Consider the following 20831-nt stretch of genomic DNA (forward strand, 5'->3'; position numbering starts at 1 on the left):
TGGCTTCCTTTGTAATTTTAAATGTAACAAAATGCAGTTAAACTATAAAGTTAATTTAAAACAATTTAATAGTACAATCTCATATCTCTTTAATCAACAACACAATTCGCCTCAATAAATAACACCTATCTGCAGCAAAGAGCTCACAGGCAGCACACGCTGTAGTATTGCGTTGCTGAGGCCAGGGGGAGCCCTCGTTCTTTCAGAAGCTACTGGTTTCTGTATGTGTAAAGATAGAGAGAGAAAATAGATCAATACTAGAAGCAGCTGGACTGACTGTTACTCTGAAACCATTCCCTCTCTGGCAGAGGTACATTGAATCTCTTCCTTGCCACTTTAAGTACGCTGAATCAGCCACTAAGCCCGTTTGGCAGTTAAACAGTTTATTCCACTTTCTGTAGAATCCAGACTCCTCCCCAGCAGAAATACTAAACTGTACCTTCTTCTGCACCCATGGAACGCCTGTCATGCTGTCAGACAGACAGACTGGGCATTGTCTGTACAGGATTACACATACGCCGAGGAGAAGCTCACAACAGGGCTGGCTTTTATGAAAATCTTTCCTAGCTTCTAAATCATCATCAGTCTTGCCACAGACTGAGCCGACTGAGATTGAAGCATTTGGTGTGCATTGTCCAGGCGGTTGATAGATCCTCGGTTATCTAGCCTGACACCCAGCTGGTTTCATCTCGGCAGCAGCATACTAAATAACTGTTCTGCACTGTGCAGTCTCTGGGGCTGAAACTCATTTCTCCTTCACCAGTGTGTGATAGGAATCCTCCACTCCCCGCTCTGTTTGGGCACTGGCGTTGTACGAACTGACACAGCTCTGTCTCTTGGATTGCTCCCAATCCACACCCTGCCTTCTGATTAGCCTTTCAATCAAACTCTGAAGACGCGGAGGCGCACAGAGGAAGCATGGCCCGCTGGGAAAGTTACGGGTAATGTATGTGTATGTCATCTGTGTGCATTCACTAATTGACCTACGTGTTATGCAAATCGACGGAAGGGTGCGCCTGTCTCCCCCTCCAGGTGTCACCCTATGTGACAAGAAGGCTCATGTTACCTGGTTGTGGCTTGCAATGAGAGCTGTTAATCTACGTGCCCCAACGCAATTCATGGATGTGCTGTGCAAGTCGAGATTTTATTGATTGCTCTATATGAAATATACAGGGCAGATAAATTGTTTGTGTTGCAGCAATACATTTGTGCTTTTAATGAGAATGGCCAATACGTGTTTGTTTAGCATGTAACAGAGATGGAAAACATGACACAATGGTACATTTACAATGGCGTATTCATGGTGGAGATGTATATCTACACACATTGCAATAGACAAGGCTTCTGAGAAAGTGCATATCATTTATGTTGTAGTTAAGGTATTCATAGCTTATACTTGTGGTTACAGACTGCAGATGGTCTGGGTGCTGAGAATATTATTTGGGATCCTATTGCTGTTACTTTCAGGCATCGGATAACTCTTTGCCAGGCAGTCCAGGCTGCACCTGCAAGGCCTCCCTCAATCACTGCTGCACAGGGGCATGCACAGGGGGGGTGCTCCAGCACACCCCCTTTTGTAAGACCCACTAATATGGCCCCTTCCCCGGACATCCTCAGTGAAGTGGCTGGCGTTTGTTAAAATAAGTACTTATTAGCCGGCAGCAAGGTTGCCAAGCGTTATTTGTACACATGCGTCCATAAGTGATATTCTTTTGATGCACTGAGGCCAGCTATGCAATGTCCCTTTCCCTGAGAGCCCATCCCCTTTTCCCCAGTCAGCACCAATTTGTGGCTCGTGATTGGCCAGACCTGCATGCAGGGCCGTGCAGAGAATCCTTAAGTGGGGGTGTTCAAATTTAAAAAAGGGGCCCAATTTCAAACGTGATAAATTCAGTAGTGAAGATCTTAATCTACTAATTATGATTACGATTACATTTTCGCAATTACAGCCATACATATTTACGATTCTGAAATGATTATTTCTGATTTATAAAGCACCAACATATTCTGTGGCGCTGAAATAAAATTTTGTGTAATTCATTCATAATGTCATGTAATTTTCATGTAATTTTGTGCCAACTTTAGCGCTTAATAGCAAAGCCCCCATACAATGCTGCCATCACCAGACCCCTTGACTCTCCATTCCCCCCAACCAGCAAAGAAGCAATTGGTGTGCCCCCCCCCCCCCCCAACAGGAGTTACAGGCGAGACAGGAAAAAGCAACACAGAGATTTGGGCGCAACATGCGCTGCCATATGCCGTATTATAAATTACAGAAATATAAATTACAGCTATAGCGGCCAGGAGCGTAACTAGAAACCACTGGGCCCCCCTGCAAAACTTTGAATGGGCGCCCCCCCCCCCCCCCCCCCCTCCATCCAAAGATCTTAAGGTAGGAGAATATATATACATAACACACACATACCACACTACACATCACAGGCACCCACTGCACACATCACAGGCACCCACTGCACACATCACAGGCACACACTACACAGGCACACACTACACAGGCACACACTACACAGGCACACACTACACAGGCGCACACACTACACAGGCGCACACACTACACAGGCGCACACACTACACAGGCGCACACACTACACAGGCGCACACACTACACAGGCGCACACACTACACAGGCACACACTACACAGGCACACACTACACAGGCACACACTACACAGCTACACAGGCACACACTACACACACATATAGACAAGCTGTGTGTCTCACATTTAGCAGCAGCAGCGTGGCATCCTCTTCCTGGTTGTCTCCCTGTCTGTCCAGCGTGCTTGAGGTGGCGGGGAAGGGGGGCCCGAGGATGCGTCCAAGCAGGAGGTTTAGGAGGGGAAAAGGAAGTATGCCTCCAGGTCCTAGTGCCCGCAGCCGCACTCTGCAGGAACAGCCTGCACCAAAACAAATCAATTTTTGTCTTGTGCTTCCGCCCGCTCCGCATACAGGCGGGTGGAGGACCCAGAGCCAGGGCCCCCTCTCAGGTTTCTCCCCCTCCGGGCCCACCTACGGCTGCATCCCTTGCAGGGGCGGTAGGTACGCCCTTGATAGTGGCGCTCAAACAGTAATTTGGGTGCTGTCAAAATACTGAGCCCAAATCACTATAAATCAAGACAAATAACATTTATATTGCTCCTTTCTCCTGGCAGACTAAAAGCGCCAGAGCTGCAGCCACTTGGGGGCACTCTATAGGCAGTAGCTGTGTTAGGGAGTCTAGCCCAATGACTCCTTACTGAATAGGGGCTGGCTGAACAGGAAGACCTGAGATTTGAACCTATGTCTCCTGTGTCAGAGGCAGAGCCCTTAACCGGTACACTATGCAGCCACAGCTGGCAGCCAAATTACATCTTACCTCTGAGACCCAGAGAAAACTTGAAGTGGGCATTATTATAATTTTTATTATTCCTTAGTATTTATATGGCACTGACATCTATTGCAGCACTTTACAGAGGCATAGTTATGTCACTGACTGTCCTCAGAGGAGCTCACAATCTAATCCTACTATAGTCATAGTCTAATGTCCTACCATAGTATACCATGAGATAGAAGCATCTGTAATGCTGGACATAAACGGCAGGAAGGGAGGCTTATCAATCGAGCCTGATGGCTCGATTGATAATATCCGACGTGTCCGATACCCTGCCGGATCGATACTGTGCTCGATACCGGCGGGGAGAACAATGCCCATAAATTAGCCGCTCCAGCGGGGACGATGCACACGCGGTCGAGCGGGGATGCGCCGGCATCGAGCCACAGGCTCGATCCGGTGCATAATTAAATAGAGAAACGTGCCGTGTATGCCCGGCATTAGGGCAACATAGAGTCCCTGGTAATGGAAGTAGCAGATGTGTAGAGCTGGGGTATCAGGACTGCAGAGACCTCACCCCATGTTTTGTTAAAGCACTAGACTACACAGGTTCATACTCCAGCCAGGGCACTATCTACTCTGAATTTGTATGCTGTGACTCTATGGGTTTATTTTGGGCATTGCTGACCCACTGGAAAATAGTTAAAAACTGGAATGCTGATGTATTTCTCCAGCACTTTTCAATACTGTACATTTACTGGTCAGACCCATCAGCCAGAGGGACCTTTTAAGGAGAGACACTGGAGTGAGAAATTATAGGATATAGTACTGCTCGTCTCAGGTTCATTGTCCCAGGAGGGCCCTTGTCTGTTGAGAGAGAACAGCCTGGCCTCAGTGTTATGTGAGGTGCCCCCCCCCCCCCCCCGTAACTACCAAAGACCAAATCAAAAGATCTTCCTGAACAGGTGTACCCCGACGGCAAACACTGAGTAGCTGGTTATTTTCCCTACCTTCAAAGCACCCACCAGGGGAAGGAACTGAATCGATCGCGCATGGAAAGGGGGCAAAGAGATCAGATGGATCCTGGAGATGAGAGGTGCTAATTGGCTGCTGGTCTCTGCTCTCTCGTTAGCTGGCCAGACTGCACTTGCTCCTTGGAGCTGAAATAAGAATGTTTTTGTTTAGTGTGCATTGTACAGTTTATATTACCAGCAGAGAAGTGTGTGCTTATCAGCTTGTACAAAGTGCTGTCTTGAGCTGCAGGTTCCTTGTTTACACAGATAATATGCAATGCCAGTATCATACTGACAGTGATGCGTCTCTTCTAGCATTCCAGTGCTGCATGTTATGTGACGTCTCCATACTACCTACTAAACTTATCCACCCCTAGCAATGTCACTTCCAATGAACCCTCTAGCAGCAGGAACCAGGAGTATAACTAGTAATCACTGGGCCCTCTCTGGATGGGGCCCCTCCCCCTGCAAAACTAAGGATGCCCCCTCACCTACTTTCCTGTGTGTCTACCTCTGAACCAGCTTTAAAGGGTACCTGAACAGAGCGTTTGCTCTGAGGCCCCTGAGCTTTTTTTCTGGTGTCCCTGTCTTTGTGCCCTGTCCCCCATTTAAAGCTCTGACTAAACCCAGCCTGAGCACGGGTGCATGCTTTGTCCTTTCCATGTGCCCTCTTTGATCCTGTTCACAATCATTTGTGCACAGTAACCTTGGCTTGGATTATTCTGGGCATGTGCAATTCGGAAATAATTGTAACTGCTCCAGGCCGAGGCTCCTACATAAAGCTATGGGGAACAACATTCAAAGAAGGCATGTAAGTTACAGAGCATGCACCCGTCAAAAATAGGAGGTTGGGCATAAAGACAGAGGGAAGGCCAGTGGAGCTGAGGGAGCCATGGAGATTATGGGGATATTAACCACTTAAAGTGGACCCAAATTAAAAATACAAGATTTCAGAAATAAAATCTATTTTCTAAATTATAATAATAAATAGCAGCCTTTTTTCAGCTGCATGATGACAAATATAAAATATTTTACATTTATTGGAGGAACCCCTCCCTTCCTTTCAAATTGCCGGGACAAAATCCGGCAAACTGGTGGAGTAGATTGTGTCCAGCAATGGAGGAATTGCTAATGGCTGCCCCCAGTATAATCCTAGTTCTGAAAAGAGAAGTGTGAAAAGCATGCACTGAAATGCTCATAGGCTTGAAGGAGTGTTAATTTTTCTTTGTATGTGTCAGAGTGGTGCAACTAAATATTTTTAATTAAAAAAAATGTTTGGTTTGGGTCCGCTTTAAGTACCAGCGGTCTCCCCCCTTAAGGACCAGAGACTGCTGGTACCAGAAATTGTCAGAATAGCTGCGAATACCGACAAATTGCTGCACATACCCGCCGCAATCGCTATACATCGGGAACCTGGGCCACCCACACTGCCTTCTCTATGACGGCAGAGTTCCTGTGAGTCGGTCAGGACCCGCTTTCATTGGCTCCTCACCCTGCCTATCAAGGTAAGCCAATGGGAGCAGCTTATGTTGATAGACAGGGTCAGGAGCCAATTAAATCGGCTCCTGATCTGCTCACAGGGCTCTGCCGCTTTAGAGACGGCAGAGCGAGTGAGCTGTGGTGGGGAGACAGCGATGAGAGTGTCGGGAGCGACGAAAGCGGTGAGAACGTGCAGGGCTGGCGGATTGAAATCTACGCCCTGGCAGCCAGGTAGCCATCAAAACAGGGCGTAGATTTTAATCACTAAGGTCCTTAAAGAGAACCTCCGACCAAGAATTGAACTTTATCCCAATCAGTAGCTAATACCCCCTTTTACATGAGAAATCTATTCCTTTTCACAAACGGATCATCAGGGGGCGCTGTATGGCTGATATTGTGGTGAAACCTCTCCCACAAAGAAATTCTGAGTACGTACTCTTGGCAGTTTCCTGTCTGTGAACCTTGCTGCATTGTGGGAAATAGCTGTTTACAAACTGCCAAAAAACATGCAGCAGCTACCATGGGCGTCCGCACGTATGGCAAATTGGGGCATCTGCCCGGCCCTGGCCGCCCGCTGCCCCCCCCCGGCCACGTGCCCATGCGGCCAGCAGGAGGGGAGCAGCGCAGAGAAGAGGCAGAGCTATGGGCATAGTGGGGAAGGGCGGACGTCTCCCCCCCCCCTTCCCTCACCTTAGGGGGCTATACCTCCCTCGCTCGCTCTCCCCTCTGGAGTCCGGACCGAAATGTGCAGCGGCTGGGCAGCGGGCGGAACTTACCTCGTCTCGCTCCTGCGCCGGAAGTTCTGATGCCGCACTCTGGTCTGGACCAGACCAGAGTAGCGGCTAATCCATCCAGCGACGAGACGAGGTAAGTTCCGCCCGCTGCCCAGCCGCTGCACATTTCGTTCCGGACTCCGGAGGAGAGAGCAAGGGAGGTAGAGCCCCCTAAGGTGAGGGAAGGGGGGGGGGAGACGTCCACCCTTCCCACTATGCCCATAGCTCTCCCTCTTCTCTGCGCTGCTCCGCTCCTGCTGGGGCACACCAGGCTACCTATTCTGGGGACATATACACCTGCCTACATATACTGGGACATATACCCCTGCCTTCATATACTGGGACATATACCCCTGCCTACATATACTGGGGACATATACCCCTGGCTACATATACTGGGACATATACACCTGCCTACATATACTGGGGACATATACACCTGCCTACATATACTGGGGACATATACACCCGCCTACATATACTGGGACATATACCCCTGCCTACAGATAGTGGGGACATATATACCTGCCTACATATACTGGGGACATATACACCTGCCTACATATACTGGGGACATATACCCCTGCCTACATATACTGGGGACATATACACCTGCCTACATATACTGGGGACATATACACCTGGCTACCTATTCTGGGGACATATACACCTGCCTACATATACTGGGACATATACCCCTGCCTACATATACTGGGACATATACCCCTGCCTACATATACTGGGGACATATACCCCTGGCTACATATACTGGGACATATACACCTGCCTACATATACTGGGGACATATACACCTGCCTACATATACTGGGACAAATACCCCTGCCTACATATACTGGGACATATACCCCTGCCTACATATACTGGGGACATATACCCCTGGCTACATATACTGGGACATATACACCTGCCTACATATACTGGGGACATATACACCTGCCTACATATACTGGGACATATACACCTGCCTACATATACTGGGACATATACACCTGCCTACATATACTGGGGACATATACACCTGCCTACATATACTGGGGACATATACACCTGCCTACATATACTGGGGACATATACACCTGCCTACATATACTGGGCACATATACCCCTGGCTACCTGTTCTGGGGACATCTCTACCACTGGCCACCTATTCTGGAGACATCTATACCACTGGCCACCTATTCTGGGGACACCTATAGACCTGGGGCTACCTATTTTTGGGGAACCACTGCTGTCAGATTGAGTGTATTTTGGGTAACTGCTGCCAGGTGAGAGGTGTCTACCATGTTAAGGGGGCATTCTGCCTATTTATGTGAAATGCTGTCTATTTATGTGCCTCATGACGGCTGAATTTGTCTTGTTGGGGGCCTCATGATTACTGAATTTGTCTTGTTGGGGGCCTCATGATTTGTTGGGGCTTCAAGATCGCTGAATTTGTCTTGTTGGGGGCCTCATGATTGCTGAATTTGTCTTGTTGGGGGCCTCATGATTGCTGAATTTGTCTTGTTGGGGGGGCCTCATGATTGCTGAATTTGTCTTGTTGGGGGTCACATGATTGGTAACTGCGAGACTATGGAAAAAGATGAATCATGATCATATGCGACAATAGCATTAAGCCTACTTTTTCAGCTTTTTAAAACAGAAAATGAAACTGGGAGGTTCTAAAAAAAATGAATACATTTTTCAGGAGTCGGATGGATGAAATTGTTTATCTTCACAGTTTATTTTCAACTTGAATTTTCCATAATGTTCATGTATGAGTTAAAACGTTTGTATTTAGTTTAAATTGCTGTTGGCACTTTGTGATAGTAAAGTGACTTTGCAGTTTGGGCACTCGACCTTCAAAAGGTTCGCCACCACTGTCCTAATCTAATGTCCCACCATTGCTAAGTTCATGTAAACTTGTCTCCACCCACGACCACACCCACACTCTGGTTCATGACCACACCCATTTTTCGGCGCTGCCGTACCCCACGCCACCCCAAATATTCGCCGCGCCCCGCTTATTCCTCCCCCCTTTTTGCCCCCCCCGGAAAATTTTCTGCGGACGCCCATGGCAGCTACATCACCTGCCAACAATAAAAATGTCACCATGTGATAAATGTCAGAATGTAAATCAGGGAGAGGAAAGATTTTACAATGGGCAAACACTGACTAAATCATTTATACATAATTATTGTAAAAATGAAGCACTTTTTTATTACATTATTTTCACTGGAGTTCCTCTTTAAGTAGTTAAAGAACCCCCAGGTATGGCCACTTAGTATATTTATGCATAATTAAGGTGCCTCAGCCCCAGGAATTCTTCCTCAGCCCCAGGAATAACCCCCTCTATTAGTGGAAGTTGGTATGGTCTGCACCTTCCATAGCCCTCTAGTAATGCTACTGAATGGGCCCGCTTGCCTGCACTGACACCGATTCCATGTCCACTCCCTGCCCCCTGGCCCTCCTGTAGATCAGAGAGAATACTGTTGCCAACATTGAAAAGAAGTAGTCAGTTTGAAGGTGGTACACCATCATCAATTTCTCCAGATGGTAATTCCTTGAACCTTGGTGATCAGCTGTCACCCAGGACTTCAGTAGCAAATGTAGTAAGGATCAGCACACGACAAGCATTATCACCAGTATCAGAGTATCCTTTATGCAAAAAATCTGCAGTCAAACCTGACAATTGATTTCACGTAGAGATGGGCCGAACGGTTCGCCCGCGAACGGTTCCAGGCGAACTTTGGGTGGTTGGCGTTCGCCGGCGGAGGCGAACTTTTGCGGAAGTTCGGTTCGACCCCATAATACTCCATTACGGTCAACTTTGACCCTTTACATCACAGTCAGCAGGCACATTGTTGCCAATCAAACTACACTCACTGCTGGAGCCCCACCCCCCCTTAAAAAAGGCAGGCAGCGCCGGCCATTACAGTCACTCGTCTGCCTACAGTAATTAGTGAAGGATCAGCTGCTGGCAGACTCTGCTAGAGAAAGCTTAGTTAGGCTTTTGTAGGCTTGTTAGCTTGCTCCTGGCTGATTGTTATTCCTCAAACAGCACCCCACAACAGCCTCCTTCCTTCCCTCCTCCTTCTCTGGAGAAGGAGGATCTTGTCTTCCAGGGATTTGTAGGATGTCAAAAGCACGCTCACATACATTGGCCAGGAATCGAACCCAGGTCAACTGCTTGGAGGGCAGCTAAGCTCACCACTATACCACGAACACTACAGGCTGAAGCCAGCCTAGCTGGCCTGGGAAGGATGACAAGCTAGGTGGCCATGCAACCATTCCTGCTAACCTAAAGCTTACTTTTGTCTTACAACACATTGGCTTAAGACTTTACCAAATCCAATGCTCCAATATGGGGAAGCTTCTCTGTTTGCTGTTTTTTTTGTTTTGTTTTTTTGTGTGTGGTGTCACAGTTCACTCATCTCTTCAACTACATGAACGGCCCAGGAGTAGTCTTAGCTACCGTAATATCTATGTTACGGCAGGGCCCTTATTACACTTTCTCTTACAGGGCTATGGAAACCGTTTTGCCCATGCGATAAAGCGAGGTGCAAAAATGAAATCATGGATCGAAACCATCCTCTGCTAGGTGTACTTTATTTTTTACACCTTGCTTTACCACATGGGCCAATTGGCGGCCATAGCCTCTTAAGAGAAAGTGTCATTAGGGCCTTGCTGTAACATAGATTGTAGTGTAACTATTTCAACTAATGTACCCATCTTAAACTTGAAGATTGTATACAAATGTAAGCAGAGTGGTGCAGCGGAAGTGTGCTGGGCCCATAACCCAGAGGTTGATGGATCGAAACCATCCTCTGCTAGGTGTACTTTATTTTTTTACCCCTTGCTTTACCACATGGGCCAATCGGCGGCCATAGCCTCTTAAAGAGAATCTGTATTGTTAAAATCGCACAAAAGTAAACATACCAGTGCGTTAGGGGACATCTCCTATTACCCTCTGTCACAATTTCGCCGCTCCTCGCAGCATTAAAAGTGGTTAAAAACAGTTTTAAAAAGTTTGTTTATAAACAAACAAAATGGCCACCAAAACAGGAAGTAGGTTGATGTACAGTATGTCCACACATAGAAAATACATTCATACACAAGCAGGCTGTATACACCCTTCCTTTTGAATCTCAAGAGATCATTTGTGTGTTTCTTTCCCCCTGCAGCTATCTTCCACTGAAGTGTCAGGCTGTTTCTTCCTGCAGAGTGCAGACAGCTCTGCCTGTATGTAATTCCTCAGTATGTGAAAGCCCAGCCAGCTCAGAGGAGGATTTATCCAGCTTGTAAAAGATAAGAGAGAAGAGAGAAGCTGTCCTAATCTAAATAATACACAGGCAGTGTGCAGAGAGAGGCCTGGAGGGGGGAGATGCATCACAGAACCACAATACTGAAGAACTTGGCAGCCTTCCAGACACAGGCTGACAAGTCTGACAAGAGAGAGATAAGTTGATTTATTACAGAGATGGTGATAGTAGAACGTGCTGCAATAAGCCAGAACACATTAGAATAGCTTTTGGAACTTGTAGGATGATAAAAAACAGGATGAAATTTTTGTTACGGAGTCTCTTTAAGAGAAAGTGTCATTAGGGCCTTGCTGTAACATAGATATTCTGGTAGCTAAGACTACTCCTGGGCCTTACTTGTAGTTGAAGAGATGAGTGAACTGTGACACCACACTTAAAAAAAAATTGGATTTGGTAAAGTCTTAAAGAAAACCTGAACTGAAAATTAAAAGTCAAAATAAACATACACAAGTCATACTTACCTCCTGCGTAGTCTACTCCTCAATCTCTTTCTCCTTTCCCGCGTCCTGTTTGTCCACTGTGATCAAGGGAATTCTCCATCCTCCAGTTTGAAAATGGCCATTACCCCATAACAGCTTCCTGGTCAACACACTGTTAAACTGTAATATCACGCACTTGAGCCATAGGGTAAAATAGACATTACTTGGCACATCAGTTGTCCTCTCAGCTATAACTGACAGCAACTGATATTTCAGTTCTGACAAAATGTTGTCAGAACTGGAAGGGATCATTGTCAGAAGAAAATGGTGCGCTTCTAAAAGGAACTGATGGCAAGGTAACTATGTAATGTTCATTTGAAGTTACCTCATTTGTTTATTTTAAATAATTTTACTCAGTACAGGTTCCCTTTAAGCCAATGGGCCTGATTCACAAAGCGGTGCTAACAGTTAGCACCGTGGTGAAAAGCCCTTTATCACGCCTAAACTCTGTTTAGGCATGATAAGTTTAGGTGTGATAAGTTTAGGCATGATAAGTTTAGGTGTGATAAGTTTTTAGGCGTGATAAGTTTAAGCACCAACTGGGTTAGCACCGCAGTGCACAGCTGATCAAAAGTTTTGCGCTAGCAAAGTCTGGTGCACTTTGCATAGAGTTTAATGGCGCTGCTTTGCGTGCGGGACTTTGCGCGCGATATAAACTTATCTAAACTTAGCATGCCTAAACTTATCACACCTAAACTTATCATGCCTAAACTTATCATGCCTAAAATTATCATGCCTAAACTGAGTTTATGCATGATAAAAATGGTTATCACGCCTAAAGTCTTTAACTGGGTTATCACCGCTTTGTGAATCGAGCCCAATGGGCTCGATTCACAAAGCTGTGCTAACCCAGTTAGAGACTTTAGGCGTGATAACCATTTTTATCATGCCTAAACTCAGTTTAGGCATGATAAGTTTAGGCATGATAAGTTTAGGCATGCTAAGTTTAGATAAGTTTAGATCGCATGCAAAGTCCCGCACGCAAAGCAGCGGCATTAAACTCTATGCAAAGTGCACCAGACTTTGCTAGCGCAAAACTTTTGATCAGCTGTGCACTGCGGTGCTAACCCAGTTGGTGCTTAAACTTATCACACCTAAACTTATCACACCTAAACTTATCATGCCTAAACAGAGTTTAGGCGTGATAAAGGGCTTTTCACCAGGGTGCTAACTGTTAGCACCGCTTTGTGAATCAAGCCCATTGTGTTGTAAGACACAAGTAAGCTTTAGGTTAGCAGGAATGGTTGCATGGCCACCTAGCTTGTCATCCTTCCCAGGCCAGCTAGGCTGGCTTCACCCTGTAGTGTTGGTGGTATAGTGGTGAGCATAGCTGCCCTCCAAGCAGTTGACCTGGGTTCGATTCCTGGCTAATGTATGTGAGTGTGCTTTTGACATCCTACAAATCCCTGGAAGACAAGATCCTCCGGAGGAGGAGGAGGAGAAGAGGAGGAGATTACACTTCCTGATTGATGTATACACATGCAAGATGTTGTAAAGCAGTTTAGGCCTGCAATTCAACATTCAATGTGATATCTGACCTTAAAAAAGTGGTTTGCGTCAAATCTAGGTTTTTTTATAGTGACTTTTGACGTGTATCCCACTCAACCATGTCTCCGTCCAGGTATTAGATCCCTTGAAACATCTCTTCCATCATTTTTCTGGCCAGCATAATTCTTTCTAAATTTCCAAGTTCGCCTCTCCATTGAAGTCTATTGCGGTTTGCGAAAGTTCGCGCGAACTGAACTTTCGCGGTAGGTTCGCGAACCTAAAATCGGAGGTTCGGCCCATCTCTAATTTCACAGGGTCCCATTTCTCAAGGCATGCAGACACTATGTAATGCAAGTACAGTGCAACTCTATGCTTACATTTAAAAGCGCTGCATGCTAATTTGGGACAGTAGTATATCGGCGGCAATTTCACAGATGTTCTACTATCACGTCTTAGCAATGGTAGACTATTAGTAGTGTTACCGATATTCTACTGCCAGGCTATTTCATCACTAATCCCCCCCATCTATGCTTAGCACTTTTCTACTTCCTGCCTATGCCTGAAAGTTTAAAACTAACACCACTGCTGTTTATGCTGTTACAGTGTTTGGCTACATAGTACCCAAACCCAAAGTTTCCGCTGTCCCTGCAGCTACAGTATATCCACTGTCCCTGCGATTACAGAGTTCGACTGCACAATAGCCAAACTCCACCACCACCACAGAACTCCACTGACCAAATTACCAGCTATAGCCTGTCACTTAAGAGTTTAACATTGGCATCTATGATGGTACCCAATTTCTGAGCAACGGTTCGTGCCCAAATCACCTACTTCAACACTATATATACACTGTACAATCCCCAATTTCATAATCTCTTGTTTTCCTCCAAACTGCTTTTTAGAAGAGCTACTTGTAATTATAGTGCTAAATAAAGTACCATAACATAGTAGTATTATGATACAACTGTTAATCCAAAACATGGCAGTATTATGATCAAGATGTTACTTGCTCAGTGTGTGCAACTGTGGACCAGTGTCGCTCACCATTCGTACTATTTCCTCACTCTGGCTTAGGTGTTATCATAGCAATGCGTATAGCTAAATGGTAGACAGGGACTTACTGGCAAGCTGAAGACGTGCTGCAATACAGTGAATGCAAGTCGCAACATTAATAGCTGTGAATTGCAACATAAACACACCAAATAACATGATAGTATTATGATAAAACACTGTCATGATCAAGCATATGGATATTTACCTCATATGCAGCACTAAATGGCCTTTAAAATAAACTAAAGTCGACCATACTTGCATAATCTGTAAGGTCCCCAGACACTGTGTGACCCCTAAATATGCTGGCTTTCCCCCTGTGCTGCCATTGTAATCCTTGTTCTTAGCGCCCGTGGCAGCAGGGCTGTGTGTAGCGACTGCAGTCAGGAGCATCTTGGGTATGCAGGGATCCAAATGTTTCTGCTTTGCACAGCTGTTCAAGAATGTGATCCACAAGGGTGTGCGGAGAGGAAAGTCCATACACCTCACCTGACGGGAAACAGTCACAGCTGTCAACTGTATCAATATGTATAACAAACCTATTTGTACAAAAAACATACCAAAAAATATAAAAACAAAAAAATCACCAAAAGAGGTGAAGGACGGTTCCAATGCCTTAGGCTGTTTGGACGGCTTCCACCTTGGGCCACTTGGCTTCCACCTTGGGCCACTTGTGTTCCTCCACCATCCTTTTGATGTAAGTCCTTGCTCTCATTCGCATTATCCTCATTGTGGCTTTATCCTTTTCTACATTCTCTATTCCTCACTTATTCACTCATTATTTGCTGTTTCCACAGCTCTTCTTACCCTCATTTCCATTCCTCTTCACTATTGGCTACACTGCCAATTTCCTTTTTTCTAAAGAGTATATACAATTATGGCTTGGATCACACTTCTTTTCTATTTTATGTGATTTATAATGATTTTTTGTGGCGTGTTTACCTATGGCACATTTATTAAAATAATGGTCACAATTTCACCAATCTAGGTTGGATTGGTTTTACTGTTTGTTTTTTGGCATTTTCTACATATATTGTGCTAATATTGCTTTATGAGTACGTTTATCTAATATTATTACTTGGTTCACACTTTTGTACTTGCATTATTTGGAGGAACCCAAGCCCCTTTTTAGGCCCAAATACTGTTATATTGTATTGTAGAATTACCTAATCATTTACATTGAAACCGTCCTTCACCTCTTTTGGTGATTTTTTTTTATAGTTTTTATATTTTTTGGTATGTTTTTTGTACAAATAAAGTTCGTTATACTTTGGATAAATTATTGTCAGTCTGGTGCTGCTCTATGGGTATCCGTTCCTATTCTTTTGAATGTTTCTATTACTACCCTTAGCACATTCTGGCTTGTCATGATTGCTTACAATATATGTCTATTCCAACAATATCCTGCGCCAAACCTGTATTCACTATGTAAACCCTTGACGGGGAGCCAGTGGAGAACATCTAATCCAAAGTACAAATTCCAATACTCCAAAGTCTACAATAACATATTTACTTTATTCCAAAAAGCTTGTACAAAATCCCCCATGACCCATTAAAAGAGCAGATCTGCGGTATCCCGCCTAAGCTGACTCACAGCCGGCTGTGTCACACATCCAGCACCCACCACATCACTGCATGCATACATGTAAGGAAATCCTTATACTCCCGGGAGTGACACACACAATTGCTGTAAACAAGCTATTTCATTGATGCTCCGGAATAACACAATCCCTCATGCAGTTGCAGTATGTTGTATTGAAACACTCGGGGACAATAGCATCCTGCTGGCAGGCTGTATTAAGGGCTTGCTTGGTAAGCGCTTGTGGTTAGTAACATACCCAGCGTTTAGTTCATGAAAAGCAACAATCACTGGTTGCCACTGAGGGCTCTCACCACCTCTTCTGTGTAAGGCTCCCTCAGTGATGTCTGGTTCCCAGTCCTTTTTTTTTTCAAATTGGTTTTATTTGGTTTTAGATATAACAAGTACAAACAATGGCCCAGAAAGCCTGGGAAAAGGCAGTTGGTGCTATACATTGTATCAATAGTATTACAGCATTATATTCAGACACCTTATCCATAGTTAGTACAAAGAACATAGCAATGTAACTTTAACAGGGTGGTTAGGGCCGCATTAAACCGAGCGGACCAATGAGGGGGAGGGGAGGGAAAAAACTAGCGTCAAGTGGGGTTCCACCCGGGCCGGTGGGTTGGGGTTCACCGTAGTATTTTAAGATAAGTAAAGTGAGATAGGGGAGGTCAGGGCCGAGAGGAGAGCCAAGTTTCCCAAGGATCCCAAATCTTATCGAATAATGGGGTAGTTTCTCTAATAGTGGAGGTTATTTTCTCCATTATATAGATCGACTGGATTTTGTTAATCAGTTCGGGTTTAGAAGGGGGAAGTGTCTTCCAGCTTTTAGCTAAAAGGGTTTTAGTTGCGTTGCATACTTGGCTTAGCCATTTGTTTTGGGGTTTGCTGAGTTGGGGAAGGGGTTTATGGAAAAGAGCTGACCAGGGGTTTGGCCGGATTTCTAGGCCCAATACTTCTGATGCCAGGGAAAAGCTCATATCCCAGAAGTTTGCCACGCACGGGCAAGACCACCAACAGTGGGTTTGGTCCGCCTCTGCTTGGCAACCCCTATAGCATAGGTTATTGGGGATCAGCCCCCATTTAGCAAGCTGGACAGGGGTGCGGAACCAGTCATAGAGAATTCTGTAACTGCGTTCTTTGGTAAGAGTGTGTTTGGAGGAGCTGGCCATGGCACTAAAAATATGCTCCCAGTGCTCTTCATCGCTAGGTCCATTGAGCCTCTCCAGCCATTTCACCATGGCCGTTGAGGGGGTTGAGAATTTAGTGTACCAGATGTCATAATATATCGTGGAGATAAGGCCTTGTGGCAAGGGGTGAGAGCAAGAAATAGACTCAATGGAGGAACGCGATAATTGTAATCCTACATTTTGGCGAGACTGGATGAAATGGCAGACTTGCAGGTATCTAAATAGTTCAAAATCTGGCCAGTCCATTTTTTCCTTAAGTTGGGGCCAAGGGAGCAGGGTCCCATCTGGCACCATGTCATTGACAGTATGGACCCCACTAGTTCTCCAGTTCCCCCAGGCCAGACCACAAACCCCAGGGGGGAAATCTTCATTATAAAATAAAGATTCGAGGACCGAGGGGTAGCCCTTTGGGATCAGGTTCTTCAGCGTCCTTTTGATCAATAGGGATTCACTTATTGGAAAAAATGAAGAATTTGGACCCAAACAAGGTTTGGGGGTCCAGAGGAGGGACTTTATTGGAAAGGGGTAGATGAGCTCCTGCTCTAGATCAACCCATCTTACAACTCCTCTGGGAGAGGACCACTGAAGGAGCTGAGAAAGTCTGGCAGCATAGTAATAATGTAGGAGGTTAGGGGCCCCCAGTCCCCCCTGCAGTTTGTGGCGGGCCAAATTAGAGTATTTGATGCGGGGTCTGCATCCCTCCCATATAAAGTTAGTGATCCTAGATTGCAACCCCTCTATATCTCTCTTATTAATTCTTATGGGTAAGGCCCTGAAAAGGTACAGAATTTTGGGGAGTAACGTCATTTTGACTGCATATATGCGACCTTGTAAAGAGATACGAAAGTGCTGCCAATCATCCAGAAGCCTATGGAGTTTTTTAAGCATAGGTGCATAATTGAGTTTATAGAGATCTCCGAGATCCTGAGAGACTATGACACCAAGATATTTCAATCCGTTGGGTCTGAATTTGAAGCCAAAGGATTGAGAAAGAGAGGTCTGATGTGCCTCTGTGAGGCCAAACGGGATCGCTTCAGATTTTGAGTTGTTGATTTTAAACCCTGAGTGAGTGCAGAAACTTTCAATTTCTTTGAATAGGTTTGGGACCGAAATTAGAGGATTGGAGAGAGTAAAAATTGTGTCGACTGCAAAGAGGGCGGTTTTGAAGACAGCTCTGCCAACTGAAATCCCAGATATGTCCGAGGAGCGCCTAACCCTGATAGCCAAAGGCTCGATGCATAAGGCAAATAACAGAGGGGAGAGGGGGCACCCCTGCCTAGTGCCGTTCTTGATGGAAAAGGAGGGGGAGGTTATGCCCATATTACACACCGAGGCCGTGGGGTTAGTGTAAAGGCTTCGCACCCCGTTCAGGAATTCACCCCCTATACCAAATTTGAGTAAAACCAATCTAAGATACCTCCAGTCCACCCTGTCGAACGCCTTCTCCGCATCCAAAGATAGGAGCAGAGAAGGCGTCCGACAGCGCTTCATCTCAGCAATCAACCCAGTGATCCTGCGGATATTATCCGTAGTTTGTCTCCCCAGGACAAAACCTGTCTGGTCCGGATGGATAACACCTGGTAGAAGGGGGTTTAATCTGTTCGCCAGGATTTTAGAAAAAATCTTGACATCTATATTGATAAGGGAGATCGGTCTGTAATTGGTGACCTCAGCTAGGTCTCTGCCAGGTTTGGGTATAACAACTATGGACGCTCTGGACAAGTCAGGGGGGAAATCTTCCTTACCCTTCAGAATGTTGTTATAGAAAGTAGATAATTCTGGAGCTAGCATTTGTTTAAAGGTTTTGTAATACAAAGCAGTGTATCCATCCGGACCAGGGGCCCTAGATGACTTTAAGCCCTTAATAACGGACAGGACCTCCTTAACTGTAATAGGAGAGTTTAGTAATATGCTGCTATCTATCGGGAGTTTAGGGATAGGGGTAGCATGCAGAAATTCCTGGATATGGCTTATTGGGGTGCGGGTCTTATCCGTAGTGGTCCCATCATACAGTTGGGCATAATATTTCTGGAATTCCCTCACTATGGCGTTAGGATCGTGAATCAGGGTCCCCGAGCTGCCTCGGATGGGGTGTAATCTATTAAGTGTTAGACGGTTGCTCAATTTCCTGGCCAGCATAGTGTCTGGTTTGTCTCCCTTTTCGTAGAATTTCTGGGCGGTCAGGCGCATGGCTCTATCAGCCTTCTGAAATTGAAGAGATTTAAGTTCAGATCTCAGGGTGGTGAGATGGGAGAGAGACACAGAAGGTGTCCCAGCCGCGTGCTTAAGCTCCATGCGCCTGATCTCCTTTTTTAGTTCAGTTATCCTAGCCATTGCTAGTTTACGTTTAATAGAAGAGATCTTAATCAGTTCTCCCCTAATGGTCACTTTGTGAGCTGCCCATCTGATCCCCTGGGAGGTATCTCCCTCTTTGTTGATGTGAAAAAAGGAGGAGATTTCAGAGGCCACATTTAATTTGGTCCCACTGTCCACCAGGAGGGATTCATTAATGCGCCATGTGCTTTTAGGTCTAGGGGTCAGGGAAGAGAACTGCACCGACACAGACGCATGATCTGACCATGAGATCTCTGAGTGGTCAGCCTTAATTACTTCAGATAGGAGTGTGGCGTCCATAAAAATAAAGTCGATGCGTGAGTATGTGTCGTGTGGGTGGGAGTAGAAGGTATGCCCCCTCTCCCCAGGGTGAAGCGCCCTCCAGACGTCCCAGGTCCCAGTGTCAGACAAAAATTTCAGTAGGCATTTAGGGGGAGTACGGTGACGACCCTGCCCTCCATCCAATGAGGCATTGAAGTCTCCCGCTAACAAGAGTTTACCCGCTCTGTGAATGGAGATTTTGGATCTCAGGTTAGCGAGGAAGGGGCGTAGCCCCTCAGAAGGAGCATAAACAGCTACTAGAGTTAAGAGCAAACCGTTGGAGTCCCCGACTAAAATTAGATATCTGCCCTCAGGATCTCGGATAGTTTTGTGTACATTAAAATTAAGCCTCTTATGAAGAACCACAGCCACACCACATCTCTTCTGAGGGGCAGAAGCATAATAGACCTGGGGATAGAGTTTATGCCAGTATTTAGGTTCTTTTTTGGAAGTATAGTGGGTTTCTTGCAGAAAAATAATATCAGCATTGGCGTTCTTGTAATACTGGCATGCTAAACGCCTCTTCTGGGGGGCATTTAGTCCCTTGACATTATGAGTAATAATGGTCATGGGGGCAGAAGGGTCTATATGCACCGAAGGGGGGACCTCAGTGGCTGAGGAGCCAGGGGGGCTGTCTGTAGGAACTATTGGTGTGGCCATGGTTCCGGGAGAGAGTCAGAAACAAATAAAAACACATAAGAATACAGCCCAGACATCCCCAAAAAAACATATATAGTCGGTCCTACATATTTTAAAACTACGGCGATCCGACAGAAACAAAAAAGTAAATAAAGAAAAATTAAAGTAAAGATTAAGCGACTGGACCTATTAGGGTCCCGTTGGCCCGGGGAGAAATTACCAGAAACAAGAACAGCATATAACTGCATAACATTGTTCTTAACATTAAGCTGGAAGTGAGACAATAATAAAGAAAATAAAAAAGAAAAAGAAAGGGGGGCACTTATCCAAGTGCCCCGAGTAGGCATCACAGGACTGTAGTGCTAAGACTACAGATGAGTTCAGGGCTGTAGCACCCAAGTAAGTGCCAGGGCAGGTTGACAGGAGCGCCGGTGATAGCCCACCGCCTATACATGTTAAGAGATATAGTCAGGCTCTTAGTAAGGACAGAGTGCAGGGTGCAGTGAGAAATGGTCAGGCGCTGGAGCCCAGGGAAGCAGGGCTAGCAGGACTGCTTGAGGGAACATCCGACTGAGCTCTATCTTGAGGATTCCGCTGTGGAACTGTGGACCACGTGGGCCTTGGTGGGGAGAGTCTCTTAGGTGAAGCTGCTGCCGCTCCACGGGGTGGCTTAACGTATTTGAGGCCCGGTTTGTAAAAAACTTCCGGAATCCGACTGGGGTCGGAGATGATGATTTGCTGACCATTGTGGGGAATAATCAGTTTGAAGGGGAAACCCCACCGGTATTTAATCCCATGCTTAACAAGAGCGGAGGTCAGGGGTTTGAGTTCCC

The 20831-nt window shown here is 45.8% G+C and overlaps 1 protein-coding gene across 3 annotated transcripts in view; it reads left to right on the forward strand.

Annotated features, from left to right (window-relative positions):
• The first annotated feature begins 272 nt into the window (after positions 1-272).
• Positions 273-20831, forward strand: part of MID2 (midline 2) — a 594385-nt gene continuing 573826 nt past the window's right edge. For 2 of the 3 annotated variants that reach the window (XM_068247690.1, XM_068247692.1), the window contains exon 1: positions 273-941. The gene's annotated coding sequence lies outside the window, so the exon portion shown is untranslated. Of the gene's footprint in view, positions 947-20831 lie in introns of all 3 variants that reach the window. The other variant, XM_068247691.1, reaches the window with a different exon arrangement.

The sequence above is a fragment of the Hyperolius riggenbachi genome, chromosome 8 (assembly GCF_040937935.1).
Source record: "Hyperolius riggenbachi isolate aHypRig1 chromosome 8, aHypRig1.pri, whole genome shotgun sequence".
Lineage (NCBI taxonomy): Eukaryota > Metazoa > Chordata > Amphibia > Anura > Hyperoliidae > Hyperolius > Hyperolius riggenbachi.